The following is a 21,485-nucleotide window of genomic DNA, read 5'->3' as shown; positions in this document are numbered from 1 at the left end:
AAAAAATCTTTTTAAAAAGAGTCTTTTTTTAGCACAAGGGAGTTTTCAGAGTAATAGAACTGTTTTTTATTCTGGTTGTGGTGATGTTTACATGAACCTACACAAGTGTTAAAATTCACCGAACTGTATGCCAACAAAGTACATTTACTATATGTTAATTTTAAAATAAAAATAAAAAAAATTATTAAACATCCAAATAGTATCAGTTTATATGGGTTATATCTATCAGTTTTGCCATAATGGAAGTTAAAAGTGATAAAAAAAATTAATTTGTTAGTTCATTTAAAAACAATACTGAAAACATGTTACATAAATAACCTACTTATAATAAAAAATAACCATATATTTCAAAATGTGCAAAACATATAATCTCATTGTTTTACATTTTTGCAAATCTCTTTAGTGTCTGGCTTAATAGAAGACAGCTAGAGTCTATTTCCATTCAATCTGTTATAATATCATAGGTCAAGTAGCTTCAGGAAAACTCTAGTTTTACTTGAGAGAGAGAGTGATCAGTTCAAATAAAATCTCCATATTATTCTGAAAATAGTTTTTACTTTGTGGACCCTGGAAAAGATCATGGAGATCCACAGAGGTCACCAGACCCCCCTTCCATTATTGCTGCTAGTGTATGCCAAAATCTGATACCCTCCTAACTAATTTTCCTCTTCAGCTCAGGGTCACTGATCTAACTTTGCCTTCCCTTTTTGTCTCTGGTACTTGGGGATTTCTGCTTCTTGATTCTAAACATGGGTATATCCATTTTATTTCCATTTATCCAGCACTTATGTATCTGAAGTTGAATGAAGACGTTCTATCATCATGATGTTATTGATATTTTCTATTTTGTTCCATGTGATTTCCTTGAGCCTTTCCACAATGTTTCTAAACTTTCAGTTGTGGAGTTTGCTTGCTTGCTTGCTTCTAATGTGGCTTTGTAATTTATTTTTCTTTTCTATTTTGTTTTGAGCTGTATAACGTGTTTTCTTAATCTCCTACTGTCTTACATATCTTCTTTGAACTCTATTATTTCTTAACTGTGTTCTTTTTATTTATTTTTTTTTAATTTGTTATTTTTTTAAATTTAAATCCCAGTTAGTTAACATATAGTGTAATAATGATTTCAGGAGTAGAATTTAGTGATTCATCACTTACATATAGCGCCTAGTGCTCATCCCAGCAAGTGTCCTCCTTAACGCCCATCGCGCATTTAGCCGGTCCCCCCATCCAACGCCCCTCCAGCAACCCTCCGTTTGTTCTCTGTATTTAAGTCTTATGGTTTGTCTCCCTCTCTGTTTTTACCTTATTTCTGCTTCCCTTTTAAAGAGCCGTCGTGATACCTATAATAACCACATACCATCATGATATTTATAATATCTATACATGATCATGATATCTGTAATACTTCCAGTGTTTCCTTGGTCAACCTTCTTTCTTTTCCTTAAGTTTTTTTTTCTTTTTTTGAGAGACAAAGAGTGAGCAGGGGAGGGGCAGAAAGAGAGGGAGACACAGAATCTGAAACAGGCTCCAGGCTCTGAGCTGTCAGTACAGAGCCTGATGTGGAGCTCTAACGAGCTGTGATATCATGACCTGAGCCAAAGTTGGACACAACCAACTGAACCACCCAGGATCCCCTCCTTGGTCAACCTTCTAATTGTGTGTGCTCTTCATTTGCCTTTTTCTTTTTTTTTTGTTTTTTGTTTGTTTGTGGGTTTTGTTTGTTTGTTTTTTGCCTTTTCCTTATGTTCCTTTCTCTTCCTCATTTCCCCCACTGGTTTCTACACATAGGTCTTAAACTGGTTCCTTTTTGATTACCATTCATATTTTGATGGGCTGGCTACCTGTTGAAGACACTATAAAGCAGCCCACATCCTTGACAAAGGTATGTTAAATCAAATACTCTATCTCAAATCATGTCAGCTTATTTTTTCTAGGAGAACATCTCTCCTCTATCTTTGTCATTCCTTACCAAGGGTAAACGTGGTGGGAACAGCTTTCCACATCAGGTGGCAGGACATTAAATGGGTATATTACCTTTAGATAATTTTAAAATAATAATAGGGGTGCCTGGGTGGCTCAGTTGGTTAAGTGTCTTGACTCTTGATTTCAGCTCAGGTCATGATCTCACAGTTCGTTGAGATCAAGCCCCAAGTCAGACTCTGCACTGAGCACAACCTGCTCGGGATTTTCTTTCTCCCTCTCTCTCTGCCCTTCCCCTCCCTGCTCGCTCTCTGTTTCTCAAAATAAATAAACAAACATTAAGAAGTAAATAAAATAATAATAATCAACTAAAAGTCAGTCTGCTTTTTATCACCAAGTATGAGCAATTCTAAATAATATCAGTGATAAAATACTGCTCCCTCCAGGGAATGCTCCCATTGCTCTCCCACCCGCCACCTCTTCCCTGCCCCTGCCACTGATTCATCAGATTCATGTGATTCAAGGCCTTTATGATACAATATCTTTATAAAAGAGGTTTTTGCTGGGTTGCTTATGTGTATTTGTGGTAGCGTGGGGGAGGACAACAGACTATGCTGTTCTGTACACAGATCTATCATTCATTCCTCTATTTTCCATCTCCTTTCTCATTCCTACCAACCCCCAAATCCTGTCTGGGACTCCACTGGCAAGATGGGCTTCAACCTCCATTCCAGCCTCCTCATAAAACTACTGCAGAGTTAGGCTTCTCCTTTTCCTCTAGAATATAGACTCTTTAAATCAGGGATTTTCACATGTTTTGTTCACTGCTATATACCCAGCATTCATTACAGTGTGTGGCACATAGTAGTTATCTATGTACCATGCATCTATCTATTTATCTATCTATCTAATCAGCCATGATCATATATTTTTCTGTATTGCTATGTGGCACAACTCAACAGATGGTGCCATAGGCAGCATTATGAAAATTACATGTTCCCAACATGGCATAGATTCATCAGATAGCCACCAGACTTCATGGGACTGTGAGGCCCAAGATTTACTTAGTGGCAAACTATGTAGACAGATGATTGAGGACCAACCGCCAATCTCCAATATCCTGGCACTATCTAAAATATCTGGATTTCGGTGGTAGATGAGGACAGGTCTGAAATAGTATTACTGGTGAAATGAAGGCTCAGAGACACAAATTAGATTGAATTATTGAAAATATGGTTATATTCCAACGGAATGGGAAAAGATAATTGCAAATGACATATCGGACAAAGGGCTAGTATCCAAAATCTATAAAGAGCTCACCAAACTCCACACCCGAAAAACAAATAACCCAGTGAAGAAATGGGCAGAAAACACGAATAGACACTTCTCTAAAGAAGACATCTGGATGGCCAACAGGCACATGAAAAGATGTTCAACGTCGCTCCTCATCAGGGAAATACAAATCAAAAACACACTCAGATATCACTTCACGCCAGAGTGGCCAAAATGAACAAATCAGGAGACTATAGATGCTGGAAAGGATGTGGAGAAATGGGAACCCTCTTGCACTGTTGGTGGGAATGCAAACTGGTGCAGCCACTCTGGAAAACAGTGTGGAGGTTCCTCAAAAAATTAAAAATAGACCTACCCTATGACCCAGCAGTAGCACTGCTAGGAATTTACCCAAGGGATACAGGAGTACTGATGCATAGAGGCACTTGTACCCCAATGTTTATAGCAACACTCTCAACAATAGCCAAATTGTGGAAAGAGCCAAATTGTGGAAATGTCCATCAACTGATGAATGGATAAAGAAATTGTGGTTTATATACACAATGGAGTACTACGTGGCAATGAGAAAGGATGAAATATGGCCCTTTGTAGCCACGTGGATGGAACTGGAGAGTGTGATGCTAAGTGAAATAAGCCATACAGAGAAAGACAGATACCATATGTTTTCACTCTTATGTGGATCCTGAGAAACTTAACAGAAACCCATGGGGGAGGGGAATGAAAAAAAAAAGAGGTTAGAGTGGGAGAGAGCCAAAGCATAAGAGACTCTTAAAAACTGAGAACAAACTGAGGGTTGATGGGGGGGTGGGAGGGAGGGGAGGGTGGGTGATGGGTATTGAAGAGGGCATCTTTTGGGATGAGCACTGGGTGTTGTATGGAAACCAATTTGACAATAAATTTCATATATTGTAAATATATATATATATATATGGTTATATTTATTTCACATGTGTTTGTGGACAGAGATTAATACAAGGTAAACATACATGGCTTACATAATTGAAACCATATCTCTGGGATAGATAATACATTCACATGTGATGGTGGCATTTCATGCTTATTATTCTGTACTTTGCTTTTTTTCACTTACTGTGTGTTGCCAATTATTCCACGTGAACACATCAAGAGTTTATTTGTTTTTTAATAGCTGCATTTTAGACTATTGTATAGAGGTGCCATAAATTATTTAACCAGATCTCTGTTGATAGACATTTAGGTTGTCTCCAATGGTTCAGTAAATAACTTTATACATCATTTTGCATGTGTGCAAGCATATATGGTAGGATAAATTCCTACAAATGGAAGTGACTAGTTGCTGTGCACAGAAGCTGCACCAGTTTAATAGCTACCAACATCTCTCTGTCTTGTCTCTTCACATCCTCACCAATTTGGTGAGTTAGCAGACTTTTTATTTTCATCTTTGTTAATCTGATATATATAATATGGCATTTCAACTTAGTCTTAATTTCCATTTCTGTTATTATGACTGAGGTTGAGAATCATTGATGTGTAAGAGCAAATTTTTCTCTCTGTGAACTGTCAATATTCTTTGCCCACATATTTATTGTGGTCTTTTTCATATAAATTTGTAGGAGTTATTTGTATTTTAGAAAAAGAAGCCAGGTGTGATATGAGTTGTAACTATTTTTCAGTTTGTTATCAGTCTTTTGGCATTGCTTATGGTGGATTAGAGCAATAAATCATGCTTTTATTACTAAATATTTCAAACACATAGAAAGTGCACAGAATGCTAGAACAAATACCTATGTACCCTAAATTTTGTTATTTGGGGCATGTTTGCATAAAATTTTTTTTAAATAAAATGTGCCACGGGCGCCTGGGTGGCTCAGTCAGTTGAGCATCCGACTTTGGTTCAGGTCATGATCTCACAGTTCGTGGGTTCAAGCCCCATGTCTGGCTCTGTGATGACAGCTCAGAGCCTGGAGCCTGCTTCAGATTCTGTGTCTCCCTCTCTCTCTCTGCCCCCCCCCACCAGCTCATACTCTGTCTCTGTCTCTCAAAAATAAACATTAAAAAAAATTTTTTAAGACATAAAATGTTCCAGATACAGATGAAGTCCCCTCTGTACTCCTTTCAGATCCCTTCCCCTCTGTCCCTCCCCCAAGGTAACCATTATTCTGAAATTAATTTGTATTCTTCCTATTAATGTTTCTATACTTCTACTATATGGATGTGTCCATAAAAACTGTACTGTTTGGTATATTTTTAAAATCTACAGGGGTGCCTGGGTGGCCCAGTTTAACACCCGACTTTGGTTCAGGTCATGATCTCGCGGTTCGTGAATTCGAGCCCTGCTTCGGGCTCTGTGCTGACAGCCTGGAGCCTGCCTCAGATTCTTGTCCCCCTCTCTCTCTGCCCCTCCCCTGCTTGCGCTCTGTCTGTCTGTCTCTCTCTCTCTCTCAAAAAGAAATAAACATTAAAAAAATTAAATCTACATAAATGACATCAAACTCCATGTATCACCTCCAAACTTTTTTTTTGTTACTCAATATTATGTTTGTAGGGCTTATACAGGTGGTACATATAGATCAAGTTAATTTTCATTTCTATAAAGCATTCCATTGTGTTAACATATCAACATTTGTTCATCCCTTCCCTCACTGGTGGAAATTTTACTATAAAAAGCAATACTGTCTGTGCAAGAGTTCTCTGGGGTATGCCTAGAAGCGCAGTAGCTGGATGGTACCACATCCCTTTCACAACCTGTGAGAAAGAAAAAAATAAAAAACCTCCAAACTGCTCTCTAAAGTGGTACCAATATATACAACCAGCAGTATATGAAAATCCTAGTTACTCTAACATCCTTGCCAGTGCCAAGTTGGTATTTTCAGACTTTTAAAATTTTCCAATCTGATGAGTATGAGAATGGTAAATGAATATTGTTTAATGTGCATTTCCTAACTGCTAGTAAAATTGAATATCATCCATCTGGGTTTCCTCTTATGCAAATTACCTATTCATCTGTTCATTTTTTCCATTGGCTTGTGCATCCTTATTGTTTTATAAAAGAGATTTTAAGGGGTACCTGGATGGCTCAGTCAGTTAAGCGACCAACTCTTGGTTTCAGCTCAGGTCATCCCGGTTCGTGTGCTCGAGCCTTGAGTCAGGTTCTGCACTGACAACGAGGAGCCTGTTTGGGATTCTCTGTCTCTCTGCTTCTATCCTTGCTAGCACATATTCTCTCTCTCTCTCAATAAACATTTTTTAAAAGGGAGTGAGATTTTTATATTCTGGACAATAGTGGTACACAGAGCACATATGAATGACATTCAGTCAAAGTCAAGGCCAAAGCTGAATATAATTATTATAGAATAGACTCCTGGAATGCAAGAATAATTCTGAAATTTTATCAGTAAGCATTTTTACAATCACAATTTTATTACGGGCTTTTAACAATTTGACACAATGCAAGAATATGAATTTCTCAGCACCGTCAGCAGCTGGACTCCTATACTCGCTAGAGTGCATATGTTCAGTACTAAATACTTTCTTTTTTTAAATTTTAAGTTTATTTATTTTTGAGAGACAGACAGACTATGGGCAGGGGAGGGGCAGAGAGAGAGAGGGAGACACAGAATCCAAAGCAGGCTCCAGGCTCTGAGCTGTCAGCACAGAACCCGACACAGAGCTCAAATTCACAAACGGCGAGATCATGACCTGAGCTGAAGTAGGACGTTCAACCGACTGAGCCACCCAGGAGCCCCTACTCACTTTCAATTGACTTCAATGAAAGAATGAGATATTTGGGGCAGGAGTTTCTCATTTTTCTCTAAACTTTTTCCCTTTCTTTGAACTCTTTATAATCTTTATTAAGTCTGAACTAAAGATTTATCATGAATGTTGTACAAGATTTTGGAATTTTTCCATCACATGAAATTTTAACATTTTGCTTTTATGGCATGAAAAGATGGAATCTTCACAAGATATGAGGAATTCTCAAGGCTTTTTCTTAAAAGATTTATAGTCTAAATGGAATTCAGCAACTTAATATTAAATATAACTTAAAAAATTATTTTGTTTAACATGAATGCTCTATAGGTAAACACCTCTTATCTTCGTATAATAAAATTATTATATAATCAATTATCTGTTATTGTACCTTGGATTATTATGTAAAATAACATATACATCTGTCCAAAAAGCATATAATGCCTTTCCTAAAATTGTCTAGCTAATATGTTCTCTTAATATTGACATTAAAGGCCAACCTATGTCCCACTTAACTATTTGAAATTTCTTAATTGGTTTTTGACATAAAATTCACACTTTACATGAAATTAACAGAATTAACAGTTTTTTTAATTTTTCTTAACATTTATTTTTTTTTGTATAACCTTATTTTTTTTCAATATATGAAGTTTATTGTCAAATTGGTTTCCATACAACACCCAGTGCTCATCCCAAAAGATGCCCTCTTCAATACCCATCACCCACCCTCCCCTCCCTCCCACCCCCCCATCAACCCTCAGTTTGTTCTCAGTTTTTAAGAGTCTCTTATGCTTTGGCTCTCTCCCACTCTAACCTCTTTTTTTTTTCATTCCCCTCCCCCATGGGTTTCTGTTAAGTTTCTCAGGATCCACATAAGAGTGAAAACATATGGTATCTGTCTTTCTCTGTATGGCTTATTTCACTTAGCATCACACTCTCCAGTTCCATCCACGTGGCTACAAAGGGCCATATTTCATCCTTTCTCATTGCCACGTAGTACTCCATTGTGTATATAAACCACAATTTCTTTATCCATTCATCAGTTGATGGACATTTCCACAATTTGGCTCTTTCCACAATTTGGCTATTGTTGAGAGTGTTGCTATAAACATTGGGGTACAAGTGCCTCTATGCATCAGTACTCCTGTATCCCTTGGGTAAATTCCTAGCAGTGCTACTGCTGGGTCATAGGGTAGGTCTATTTTTAATTTTTTGAGGAACCTCCACACTGTTTTCCAGAGTGGCTGCACCAGTTTGTATTCCCACCAACAGTGCAAGAGGGTTCCTGTTTCTCCACATCCTTTCCAGCGTCTATAGTCTCCTGATTTGTTCATTTTGGCCACTCTGGCATGAAGTGATATCTGAGTGTGTTTTTGATTTGTATTTCCCTGATGAGGAGCGACGTTGAACATCTTTTCATGTGCCTGTTGGCCATTCGGATGTCTTCTTTAGAGAAGTGTCTATTCGTGTTTTCTGCCCATTTCTTCACTGGGTTATTTGTTTTTCGGGTGTGGAGTCTGGTGAGCTCTTTATAGATTTTGGATACTAGCCCTTTGTCTGATATGTCATTTGCAAATATCTTTTCCCATTCTGTTGGTTGCCTTTTAGTTTTGTTGATTATTTCCTTTGCTATGCAGAAGCTAAAACTCACACTTTTAAAGTGTACAATTTGGTGGATTATAGTATATTTACAGGATTATGCAATAATCACCATTTTCTAATTCCAGAACATTTTTATCAACCCAAAAGGAAACCCTGTCCCTTAGCAGGCACTGACATTCCCCCTTCCCCTCAGCCCCGAGTGACCACTAATCTAATTTCCGGCTCTATGGATTTGCCTATCATGAGCATCTCCTATACATGGAATCATACAATGCATGGTACTTTGTGTCTGGCTTCTTTCACTTCGTAATGTTTTCAAGATTCACCTACGTTGTAGCACATGTGTTGTAGCACATACTTCATTCCTCTTGTAGCTGAATATTCCATTGTATAGATATGCCAGATTTTGTTTTCCATTCACCAGTTTAGGGTCATTTGGGTTCTTTCTGGATTTGGGCTATTATGAATAATTCTGCCATAAACGTATATCTATGAGTTTTTGTGTTTTCATATTTCTTGGGTATATTCCTAGGAGTGGAATTGCTGGGTCATATGATAACTCTGTCTTCAACTTTTTTAGGAACTGCCAAACTGTTTTCCAAAGCAGCTGCATCATTTTATATTCCAACCAGCAATGTTCAAGAGTTCCAATTTCTCCATATCTTTGCTAACTCTTGATATTGTTTGTTTTTTATCAAATCTGTTGAAATTATCATGGAGTTTTTTCACTTCATTCTATCAATAGGGTGTATTACATTGATTTTTTTTTAATTTTTAATGTTTATTCATTTTTTGAGAGGGAGAGACAGCAAGTGGGGAAGGGGCAGAGAGAGAGGGAGACATAGATCTGAGGCAGGCTCCAGGCTCTGAGCTGTCAGCATAGAGCCCAATGCGGGGCTCGAACTCACATACTCTGAGACCATGACGTGTGCCAAAGTTGGACACTTAACCGACTGAGCCACCCAGGTGCCTTCATTGTTTGATTTTCATACGTTGACTCAGTCTTGCACCATGGGACGAATCCGACTTTGTCATGGTTTATAATCCTTTTAATATGCTGCTGTACTCAGTTTATTAGCATTTCGTTGAGGAGTTTCACATCTATTTTCATAAAATATATTGGTCTATAGTTTTCTTGTAATGTTTTTGTCTGGCATTGGTATGAAGGTAATATAAGCTTCATACAATCAGCTGGGAAGTGTTCGTCCTCTTGTACTTTGTGGGAGACTTGTAAAAGATTGTTCATAATTCTCTTTTGAACATCTGGTAGAATTTGCCAGTGAAATCATTGGCTTCCCGGCTTTTCTTTGTGCACTAACTGCTTCTTAAATGATTTTTTAACCAAGCCTCCTATTTTTAGTCTCACCATCACCCCTACCTTCACAAGTTATTGATGCCATCAATTCCTAAAAGTTTTTGAGAATCTCATTGTGTAAAATGGGATTGCCTCTCTACTTGGTCCACTACCATTTTAGGATTCAGCTTTCTTGGGACTACTAAGTCAGTTATCTGCTTTCTCTGTATTCCTTTAAGATTTTCTCTGTCCTTAGTTTTCTGAAGTTAGGTGTGGGCTTTTTGTGTTTTATTTTGTTTTTGTTTGGTGTTTATCTTCCTTGCTGTTCTCTGAGCTTTCCAGATTTGTGGTTTTGTGTCAGTCATTAACTTGGGACCATTTTTGGCCATTACTGCTTCAAATAGCTTCAACTATTTCTTCTGTTTTTGTATTAGTAGGGTTATTCAGAGAATCAGGGTCAACAGGCTATCCCTCTCTCTATATGTAGACATAATGATAGATATATAGAGATATAATGATATATTCCCTGTGTGTGTGTGTGTGTGTGTGCACACCAGCCCACAGTTTCCAGCAATATGTCCAAATTACTAGTCAAATACGTTGTCTTAACTCTATTGCTTATACTGGCTTCCATTCCAGATAAGCACAACTCAGGTACCGAATTTCTTTGTATCTGCCTGTGTCTCCAGATTTCAAGGTGGCACGTTGCCCTGTGACTTCAGTTCTCCAATGGGTCTAAGAAAATCATCTATTTTCAGTTGGCCCAGCATTCTTATTGTAAGCATGGGAGCAATAACTTCTAAATTTTTTACATGTTGGAGTTGGAAACTGAGCTTTCTAGGTCCCCCAATTTTATTGCTCTTGCATACTCTCTCCTTGTATTTGTGGATTTTTTGCTTTCTAAAATCCCTTTGCTATCCATTTAGTAATGTCTCAGGAGGGAGGAAAAACTAATGTGAGATTCAACCCTCCATCTTTGACCAGAAGTCTCAATCAATTTTCTAATATTAAGCCATACTTGCATTCTTGAGAAAAATAAAATTTGGTCATAATATATCTTTTCCATATGCATTGCTACTTTCGTTTGCTAGCATTTTAAGGGTTTTTGTATCTAAGTTTGTATGTGAGATTGGTTATTCTACATAAAGACTATATATCAATTGCATACAATGATATGGGAGTGTTTCCTCTTTTTACATTTCCTGAAACAGTTTGTATTAAGTAGGTTTCTAAGTAGGTAGATCTTACCTTAGAAAACTTTTTTTAGGGGCGCCTTGGTGGCTCAGTCAGTTAAGCGACCAACTCTTTATTTCTGCTCAGGTCATGATCTCATGGGTTCATGAGATCGAGGCCCACATCAGGCTCTACACTGACAGCGCAGAAGCCTGCTTGGGATTCTCTCTCTCCTTCTCCCTCTGCCCCTCCCCTGCTTGTTCTCTCTCTCTCTCTCTCAAAATAAATAAACTTAAAAAAAAACTTTTTTTTTTAATATATGAAATTTATTGTCAAATTGGTTTCCATACAACACCCAGTGCTCATCCCAAAAGGTGCCCTCCTCAATACCCATCACCCACCCTCCCCTCCCTCCCACCCCCCATCAACCCTCAGTTTGTTCTCAGTTTTTAACAGTCTCTTATGCTTTGGCTCTCTCCCACTCTAACCTCTTTTTTTTTTTTTTTCCTTCCCCTCCCCCATGGGTTTCTGTTAAGTTTTTCAGGATCCACATAAGAGTGAAACCATATGGTATCTGTCTTTCTCTGTATGGCTTATTTCACTTAGCATCACACTCTCCAGTTCCATCCACATTGCTACAAAAGGCCATATTTCACTCTTTCTCATTGCCACGTAGTATTCCATTGTGTATATAAACCACAAATTCTTTATCCATTCATCAGTTGATGGACATTTAGGCTCTTTCCATAATTTGGCTATTGTTGAGAGTGCTGCTATAAACATTGGGGTACAAGTGCCCCTATGCATCAGTACTCCTGTATCCCTTGGATAAATTCCTAGCAGTGCTATTGCTGGATCGTAGGGTAGGTCTATTTTTAATTTTCTCAGGAACCTCCACACTGCTTTCCAGAGCGGCTGCACCAATTTGCATTCCCACCAACAGTGCAAGAGGGTTCCCGTTTCTCCACATCCTCTCCAGCATCTATAGTCTCCTGATTTGTTCATTTTGGCCACTCTGACTGGCGTGAGGTGATATCTGAGTGTGGTTTTGATTTGTATTTCGCTGATGAGGAGCGACGTTGAGCATCTTTTCATGTGCCTGTTGGCCATCCGGATGTCTTCTTTAGAGAAGTGTCTATTCATGTTTTCTGCCCATTTCTTCACTGGGTTATTTGTTTTTCGGGTGTGGAGTCTGGTGAGCTCTTTATAGATTTTGGATACTAGCCCTTTGTCCGATATGTCATTTGCAAATATCTTTTCCCATTCCGTTGGTTGCCTTTTAGTTTTGTTGGTTGTTTCCTTTGCTGTGCAGAAGCTTTTTATCTTCATAAGGTCCCAGTAATTCACTTTTGCTTTTAATTCCCTTGCCTTTGGGGATGTGTCGAGTAAGAGATTGCTACGGCTGAGGTCAGATAGGTCTTTTCCTGCTTTCTCCTCTAGGGTTTTGAAGGTTTCCTGTCTCACATTCAGGTCCTTTATCCATTTTGAGTTTATTTTTGTGAATGGTGTGAGAAAGTGGTCTAGTTTCATCCTTCTGCATGTTGCTGTCCAGTTCTCCCAGCACCATTTGTTAAAGAGACTGTCTTTTTTCCATTGGATGTTCTTTCCTGCTTTGTCAAAGATGAGTTGGCCATACGTTTGTGGGTCTATTTCTGGGGTTTCTATTCTATTCCATTGGTCTATGTGTCTGTTTTTGTGCCAATACCATGCTGTCTGGATGATTACAGCTTTGTAGTAGAGGCTAAAGTCTGGGATTGTGATGCCTCCTGCCCTGGTCTTCTTCTTCAAAATTACTTTGGATATTCGGGGCCTTTTGTGGTTCCATATGAATTTTAGGATTGCTTGTTCTAGTTTCGAGAAGAATGCTGGTGCAATTTTGATTGGGATTGCATTGAATGTGTAGATAGCTTTGGGTAGTATTGACATTTTGACAATATTTATTCTTCCAATCCATGAGCAGGGAATGTCTTTCCATTTCTTTATATCTTCTTCAATTACCTTCATAAGCTTTCTATAGTTTTCAGCATACAGATCTTTTACATCTTTGGTTAGATTTATCCCTAGGTATTTTATGCTTCTTGGTGCAATTGTGAATGGGATCAGTTTCTTTATTTGTCTTTCTGTTGCTTCATTGTTAGTGTATAAGAATGCAACTGATTTCTGTACATTGATTTTGTATCCTGCAACTTTGCTGAATTCATGGATCAGTTCTAGCAGACTTTTGGTGGAGTCTATCGGATTTTCCATGTATAATATCATGTCATCTGCAAAAAGCGAAAGCTTGACTTCATCTTTGCCAATTTTGATGCCTTTGATTTCCTTTTGTTGTCTGATTGCTGATGCTAGAATTTCCAGCACTATGTTAAACAATAGCGGTGAGAGTGGGCATCCCTGTCGTGTTCCTGATCTCAGGGGAAAAGCTCTCAGTTTTTCCCCGTTGAGGATGATGTTAGCTGTGGGCTTTTCATAAATGGCTTTTATGATGTGTAAGTATGTTCCTTCTATCCTGACTTTCTCAAGGGTTTTTATTAAGAAAGGGTGCTGGATTTTGTCAAAGGCCTTTTCTGCATCGATTGACAGGATCATATGGTTCTTCTCTTTTTTTTTGTTAATGTGATGTATCACGTTGATTGATTTGCTCATGTTGAACCAGCCCTGCATCCCAGGAATGAATCCCACTTGATCATGGTGAATAATTCTTTTTATATGCTGTTGAATTCGATTTGCTAGTATCTTACTGAGAATTTTTGCATCCATATTCATCAGGGATATTGGCCTGTAGTTCTCTTTTTTTACTGGGTCTCTGTCTGGTTTAGGAATCAAAGTAATACTGCCTTCATAGAATGAGTCTGGAAGTTTTCCTTCCCTTTCTATTTCTTGGAATAGCTTGAGAAGGATAGGTATTATCTCTGCTTTAAACGTCTGGTAGAACTCCCCTGGGAAGCCATCTGGTCCTGGACTCTTATTTGTTGGGAGATTTTTGATAACCGATTCAATTTCTTCGCTGGTTATGGGTCTGTTCAAGCTTTCTATTTCCTCCTGATTGAGTTTTGGAAGCGTGTGGGTGTTTAGGAATTTGTCCATTTCTTCCAGGTTGTCCAATTTGTTGGCATATAATTTTTCATAGTATTCCCTGATAATTGTTTGTATCTCTGAGGGATTGGTTGTAATAATCCCATTTTCATTCATGATTTTATCTATTTGGGTCATCTCCCTTTTCTTTTTGAGAAGCCTGGCTAGAGGTTTGTCAATTTTGTTTATTTTTTCAAAAACCCAACTCTTGGTTTCGTTGATCTTCTCTACAGTTTTTTTAGATTCTATATCGTTTATTTCTGCTCTGATCTTTATGATTTCTCTTCTTCTGCTGGGTTTAGGTTGCCTTTGCTGTTCTGCTTCTATTTCCTTTAGGTGTGCGGTTAGATTTTGTATTTGGGATTTTTCTTGTTTCTTGAGATAGGCCTGGATTGCAATGTATTTTCCTCTCAGGACTGCCTTCGCTGCATCCCAAAGCATCTGGATTGTTGTATTTTCATTTTCGTTTGTTTCCATACATTTTTTAATTTCTTCTCTAATTGCCTGGTTGACCCACTCATTCGTTAGTAAGGTGTTCTTTAACCTCCATGCTTTTGGAGGTTTTCCAGACTTTTTCCTGTGGTTGATTTCAAGCTTCATAGAATTGTGGTCTGAAAGTATGCATGGTATGATTTCAATTCTTGTAAACTTATGAAGGGCTGTTTTGTGACCCAGTATATGATCTATCTTGGAGAATGTTCCATGTGCACTCGAGAAGAAAGTATATTGTGTTGCTTTGGGATGCAGAGTTCTAAATATATCTGTCAAGTCCATCTGATCCAATGTCTCATTCAGGGCCCTTGTTTCTTTATTGACCGTGTGTCTAGATGATCTATCCATTTCTGTAAGTGGGGTGTTAAAGTCCCCTGCAATTACCACATTCTTATCAATAAGGTTGCTTATGTTTATGAGTAATTGTTTTATATATTTGGGGGCTCCGGTATTCGGCGCATAGACATTTATAATTGTTAGCTCTTCCTGATGGATAGACCCTGTAATTATTATATAATGCCCTTCCTCATCTCTTGTTACAGCCTTTAATTTAAAGTCTAGTTTGTCTGATATAAGTATGGCTACTCCAGCCTTCTTTTGTCTTCCAGCAGCATGATACATAGTTCTCCATCCCCTCCCTCTCAATCTAAAGGTGTTCTCAGGTCTAAAATGAGTCTCTTGTAGACAGCAAATAGATGGGTCTTGTTTTTTTATCCATTCTGATACCCTATGTCTTTTGGTTGGCGCATTTAATCCATTTACATTCAGTGTTATTATAGAAAGATACGGGTTTAGAGTCATTGTGATGTCTGTATGTTTTATGCTTGTAGTGATGTCTCTGGTACTTTGTCTCACAGGGTCCCCCTTAGGATCTCTTGTAGGGCTGGTTTAGTGGTGACAAATTCCTTCAGTTTTTGTTTGTTTGGGAAGACCTTTATCTCTCCTTCTATTCTAAATGACACATTTGCTGGATAAAGGATTCTCGGCTGCATATTTTTTCTGTTTAGCACACTGAAGATCTCGTGCCAATTCTTTCTGGCCTGCCAAGTTTCAAAAGAGAGATTAGTCACAAGTCTTATAGGTCTCCCTTTATATGTGAGGGCACGTTTATCCCTTGCTGCTTTCAGAATTTTCTCTTTATCCTTGTATTTTGCCAGTTTCACTATGATATGTCGTGCAGAAGATCGATTCAAGTTACGTCTGAAGGGAGTTCTCTGTGCCTCTTGGATTTCAATGCCTTTTTCCTTCCCCAGTTCAGGGAAGTTCTCAGCTATAATTTCTTCAAGTACCCCTTCAACACCTTTCCCTCTCTCTTCCTCCTCTGGGATACCAATTATGCGTATATTATTTCTTTTTAGTGTATCACTTAATTCTCTAATTTCCCCGTCATACTCCTGGATTTTTTTATCTCTCTTTCTCTCAGCTTCCTCTTTTTCCATAATTTTATCTTCTAGTTCACCTATTCTCTCCTCTGCCTCTTCAATCCGAGCTGTCGTCGTTTCCATTTTGTTTTGCATTTCATTTAAAGCGCTTTTCAGCTCCTCGTGACTGTTCCTGAGTCCCTTGATCTCTGTAGCAAGAGATTCTCTGCTGTCCTCTATACTCTTTTCAAGCCCAGCGATTAATTTTATGACTATTATTCTAAATTCACTTTCTGTTATATTATTTAAATCCTTTTTGATCAGTTCATTAGCTGTTGTTATTTCCTGGAGATTCTTCTGAGGGGAATTCTTCTGCTTGGTCATTTTGGATAGTCCCTGGAGTGGTGAGGACCTGCAGGGCACTTCCCCTGTGCTGTGGTGTATAACTGGAGTTGGTGGGCGGGGCCGCAGTCCGACCTGATGTCTGCCCCCAGCCCACCGCTGGGGCCACAGTCAGACTGGTGTGTGCCTTCTCTTCCCTTCTCCTAGGGGCGGGATTCACTGTGGGGTGGCGTGGCCCGTCTGGGCTACTTGCACACTGCCAGGCTTGTGGTGCTGGGGATCTGGCGTATTAGCTGGGGTGGGTAGGCAAAGTGCACGGGGGCAGGAGGGGCAGGCTTAGCTCGCTTCTCCTTAGGTGATCCACTTCAGGAGGGGCCCTGTGGCAGCGGGAGGGAGTCAGATCCGCTGCAGGAGGTTTGGCTCCGCAGAACCACAGAGTTGGGTGTTTGCGGGGAGCGAGCAAGTTCCCTGGCAGGAACTGGTTCCCTTTGGGATTTTGGCTGGGGGATGGGCGGGGGAGATGGCGCTGGCGAGCGCCTTTGTTCCCCACCAAACTGAGCTCTGTCGTCCGGGGGGCTCAGCAGCTCTCCTTCCCTTTGTCCTCCAGCCTTCCCGCTTTCCGAGCAGAGCTGTTCACTTATGACCTCCCAGACGCTAAGTCGCGCTTGCTGTTGGAACACAGTCCGACTGGCCCCTCCGCTTTTGCCCGCCAGACTCGGGGGCTCTGCTTGGCCGGCAGACTGCCCCTCCGCCCCGGCTCCCTCCCGCCAGTCGGTGGAGCGCACACCGCCTCACCGCCCTTCCTACCCTCTTCCGTGGGCCTCTCGTCTGCGCTTGGCTCCGGAGACTCCGTTCTGCTAATCCTCTGGCGGTTTTCTGGGTTATTTAGGCAGGTGTAGGTGGAATCTAAGTGATCAGCAGGACGCGCGGTGAGCCCAGCGTCCTCCTACGCCACCATCTCCCCTCTCTCCTCAAGAAAACTTTTTTGATTCAATTTTTTTAAATATGTATATATTTTTAGGCTATTTCTTCTTAAATAAGTTTTGCAAAGTTATGTTTTTCTAGAAAATTGTTCATCTCATCCATAATATTATATGTATTTGGTAGAAAGTTGTTTATAGTATTTTAAAATTATTTAAAAATCTGTAGTATTTTAAAATTATTTAAAAATCTCTGTTGGGGCTGCCTGGGTGGCTCAGTCAGTTAGGTGTCTGACTATTGATTTCAGATTGGGTCATGATCTCACATTCGTGATTTGAGCCCCACATCAGGCTCTGCACTGACAGTGCAGAGTCTGCTTGGGAGTCTCTCTCTCTCCCTCTCTCTCTGCCCCTCCCCTGCTCGTGCATGCGTGCTCTCCCTCTCAAAAAATAAACTTAACAAACAAACTTTAAGAACAAAATAGGAATGCCTGGGTGGCTTGGTCAGGTGGGCCTCCGACTTTGACTTGGGTTGTGATCTCATGGTTGGTGGGTTCAAGCTCTGCATCAGGCTCTCTGCTGTCACTATGGAGCTGGCTTCAGATCCTCTGTCCCCTTCTCTCTGCACCTCCCCCACTTGCTCTCTCTCAAAAATAAAACATTTAATTTTTTTTTTCAACGTTTATTTATTTTTGGGACAGAGAGAGACACAGCATGAACGGGGGAGGGGCAGAGAGAGAGGGAGACACAGAATCGGAAACAGGCTCCAGGCTCTGAGCCATCAGCCCAGAGCCTGACGCGGGGCTCGAACTCACGGACCGCGAGATCGTGACCTGGCTGAAGTCGGACGCTTAACCGACTGCGCCACCCAGGCGCCCCAAAAATAAAACATTTAAAATAAAAAATAAAATAAAAATAAAAATTTCTGTCAGGGGGCTCTTGGATGGTTCAGTAAGTTAAGTGTCTGACTCTTGATCTCAGCCCAAGTCTTGATCTCACGGTTTGTGAGTTCAAGCCCTGCATTAGGCTGTGCATTAGGTGTGAAGCCTACTTAAAAATTAAGTTAAATATAATTTAAAATTTTTTATTAGTTTATTATTTTTTTTGAGAGGGAGAGAGCGAGAGCAGGGGATGGGCAGAGAGATAGGGTGAGAGAGAATCCCAGGCAGACCCCAAACTGTCAGCACAGAGCCTGATATGGGCTTGAACTCATGAACCATGAGATCATGACTTGATCCGAAATCAGGAGTCCAACTCTTAACTGACTGAGCCACCCAGGCACCCTTAAATTTAATTTAATTTAATTTAATTTAATTTAATTTAATTTTTAAAAATCTCTGTAGTGCCTGCAGTTTTGTCCCTCTATTCATTCCCAATATTATTCACTTATGCCTTCTCTTTTGTTTTCTTGTTCAATCTTGCCAGAAGTTTCTCTTTCCAAAGGACAAAGTTTTGATTTTATTGATCTTCTCCTTTGCATCCTTGTTTTCTATTTCATCACTTCATGGTTTTATTAGATTATGCCTTTTCTTTTGCTTTCATTAGGTTTAATTTGTTGCCACTTTTCTAACTTCTTGAATCAGAAGCTTAAATTTGTTACATTTTAGACTTGTGTTCTAATAAAAAGATTTCAAGGCTATACGGTTCCCTTTAAGTTCTGCTTCAACTATATCCCACAAGTTTTGATATCTATATGATCATTCAGTTCTAAATACTTTTTAATTCACATTATGATTTACCTTTAACCCATGAGTTATATAAAAGTGTTTTTTAAACATTCCAAAAAAAAACCTCTTTTAACATTTTTGTGGTTATTGTTTTTTATTTAGAACTTAATCATAATCAGGGAAGGTAGTCTGAATGAAACTAATGCTGTGGTATTTATTGAGACTTGTTTTATAGACTGTGGTCATTATTTCTAACTATGCTATAAAAAAAGTGTATTAATACTTAGGTGAAGGAAATATATATGTGTGTCTGTGTACAATACCATTGACTATATTCCCTATGCTGTACCTTTTATTCCATGAATTATTCATCCCACAACTGGGAGCCTGTATGTCCCGTGCCTCTCCCTGTCACCCTTTTTGCCCATCCCCCACCCTCCTCTCCTCTGGCAAACATCAGTGTGTTCTCTGGGTTTATATGTCTGCTTCTGTTGTTTATTCATTTGTTGTGTTTTTTAGACTCCACATATAAGTGAAATCATATGGTATTTGTCTTTCTCTGATTTACTTCACTTGGCATAATACCCTCTAGGTCCGTCCATGTTGTTGCAAATGGCAAGACCTCATCCTTTTTTATGGCTGTGTAATATTCCATCATATATGTACATACATATATACCACATCTTCTTTTTTCATTAATCTATCAATGGTCTTGGACTGCTTCCATATCTTGGCTCTTATAAATAGCGCTGCAATGCATATAGTAAAAAGCTTCTGCACAGAGAAAGAAACTATCAACAAAACATAGAAGCAACCTACTGAATGGGAAAAGATGTTTGCAAATCATAGATCTGATAAGGGGTTAATATCTAAAATATATAAATAACTTATACAACTCAACACCAAAATAAACAAATAATCTGGGGTGCCTGGGTGGCTCAGTTGGTTAAGCATCTGACTCTTGATTTCAACTCAGGTTATGATCTCACAATATGTGGAATCGAGGCCCGTGTGGGGCTCCACACTGAAAGCTTGGAGACTGCTTGAGATTGTCTCTCTCCTCTCCCTCTCTCTGCCCCTCCTCCTGCCCTCTCTCTCTTTCTCAAAATAAATAAACATTAAAAAAACATATAATCTGATTTAAAAATGGGCAGAGGCCTGCCCAGTGGTGGGACCTAGGCTACAATGCATCCCGCCCACCACTTCTGCTCTTGGGCAGAGGTGCAGCAACTCAACTGGGGGGGGGGCGCCTCTGGAAGCAGTGGACGCTGCTGGCAAGGATAGCACTGGAGAGTGTGGCCCACATCAGGAAGGTGTAGCTCTCCGTGTATCTAAAGCGGCCCTGTCCCCGAGAGCATTACTAGGTTCATTCAGCTCACAGTTTCAGAATGGCTTTGGTTATTGCCTTTCCTTGGTATACTTGTACTACTTGGCTACCTTGCAATTCGCCCATTTCTCCAGAAGGAAAAACAACAGGACAGCTTGATTAATCTTAAAATACAAAAGGAAAATCTCAAAGTGGTGAATGAAATAAACATTGAAGATTTGGGTCTCACTAAAGCAGCTTATTGTAGGTGTTCGCATTCTAAGACGTTACCTGCCTGTGATAGTTCTCATAATAAACACAATGCATTGACAGGAGGTAATGTGGGTGTCCACTAATACTGAAGAAGAAAGAAGCATAATAGGAATGAATTAGGATTGAATTCAGTTGTGTGCTGTAAAATCTTATAACAATATTCCTTCATTCTTTGTGTATAGAAGATCTTTCAAGTGGTGGTCTTAATTATTGCTACTGGCTGAGTAATTATTTCTGCCAATTTATTTTCTTGCTACACTACTGTTTATATTTGATACTTTGTATATTCAAACAATCGTTTATGTAGAAATTAAATTGTACAACCCTTTCATTCTTACTTCAAAGACTTAATGTATCTTTCTGGGGCACCTGGGTGGCTAAGTCCTTTGAGTGACTGACTTTGGCTCAGGTAGTGATCTTGCAATTCCTGCATCAGGTTCGCTGCCTGTCAGTGTGGAGACCCAGCCAATTAGATACTCTGTCTCCCTCTCTCTCTCTCTCTCTGCCCCTCCCCTGCTCACACTCTCTGTCTCTCTCAAAAATAAAAAATAAAAAAATTTTAAAGACTTAATGTATCTTCCTAAATAAAACCAACATGCTTGGTTTTAATTAACTGAAAAAAATCTAAGTGTTGGCAATGGGTCCAAAGCTATTCCTTTGAATATCAATATTTTCAATAGAATCTATACCTAAAATTTTACTCCCTACATGATTAGGTATATTATTTTCAGTCCTCTTCTGTTTTGATCATTTGAAGTGATTTTTCCTCTTTGGCCTTCCACACTCCATTCTTTTTAGATCAATTGAAAAAAATGTTGCTCTCAAGAATTACTTGAGTTTGCAAAGTGATAAACACTTTGCTTTATAAAGATTGTGTCAAATAAGTGTGACTATCTCAGTTTCAGAAAAGACATGAACTGCATGTAGAAAGTTCCAAAAAGGAACAGTTATTTACATTATAAAAGATTTGTTTACTTTACAAAGGCTTGTGTCTGTTTACATGTGTGTTTTGTATATGTATCTTGAACTCTTTGACTAAGT

At 39.2% G+C, this 21,485-nt stretch overlaps 1 pseudogene; it reads left to right on the top strand.

Moving 5' to 3' along the window:
* The window catches only part of LOC123594356, a 38,975-nt pseudogene extending 17,663 nt beyond the window's left edge, over window positions 1-21,312 (top strand).
* The last annotated feature ends 173 nt before the right edge of the window (window positions 21,313-21,485 follow it).

The sequence above is a fragment of the Leopardus geoffroyi genome, chromosome X (genome assembly GCF_018350155.1).
Source record: "Leopardus geoffroyi isolate Oge1 chromosome X, O.geoffroyi_Oge1_pat1.0, whole genome shotgun sequence".
NCBI classification, from domain to species: domain Eukaryota; kingdom Metazoa; phylum Chordata; class Mammalia; order Carnivora; family Felidae; genus Leopardus; species Leopardus geoffroyi.
The sequence above is the reverse complement of the archived record's forward strand: the minus strand, read 5'-3'. Positions and strand labels throughout refer to the sequence as shown.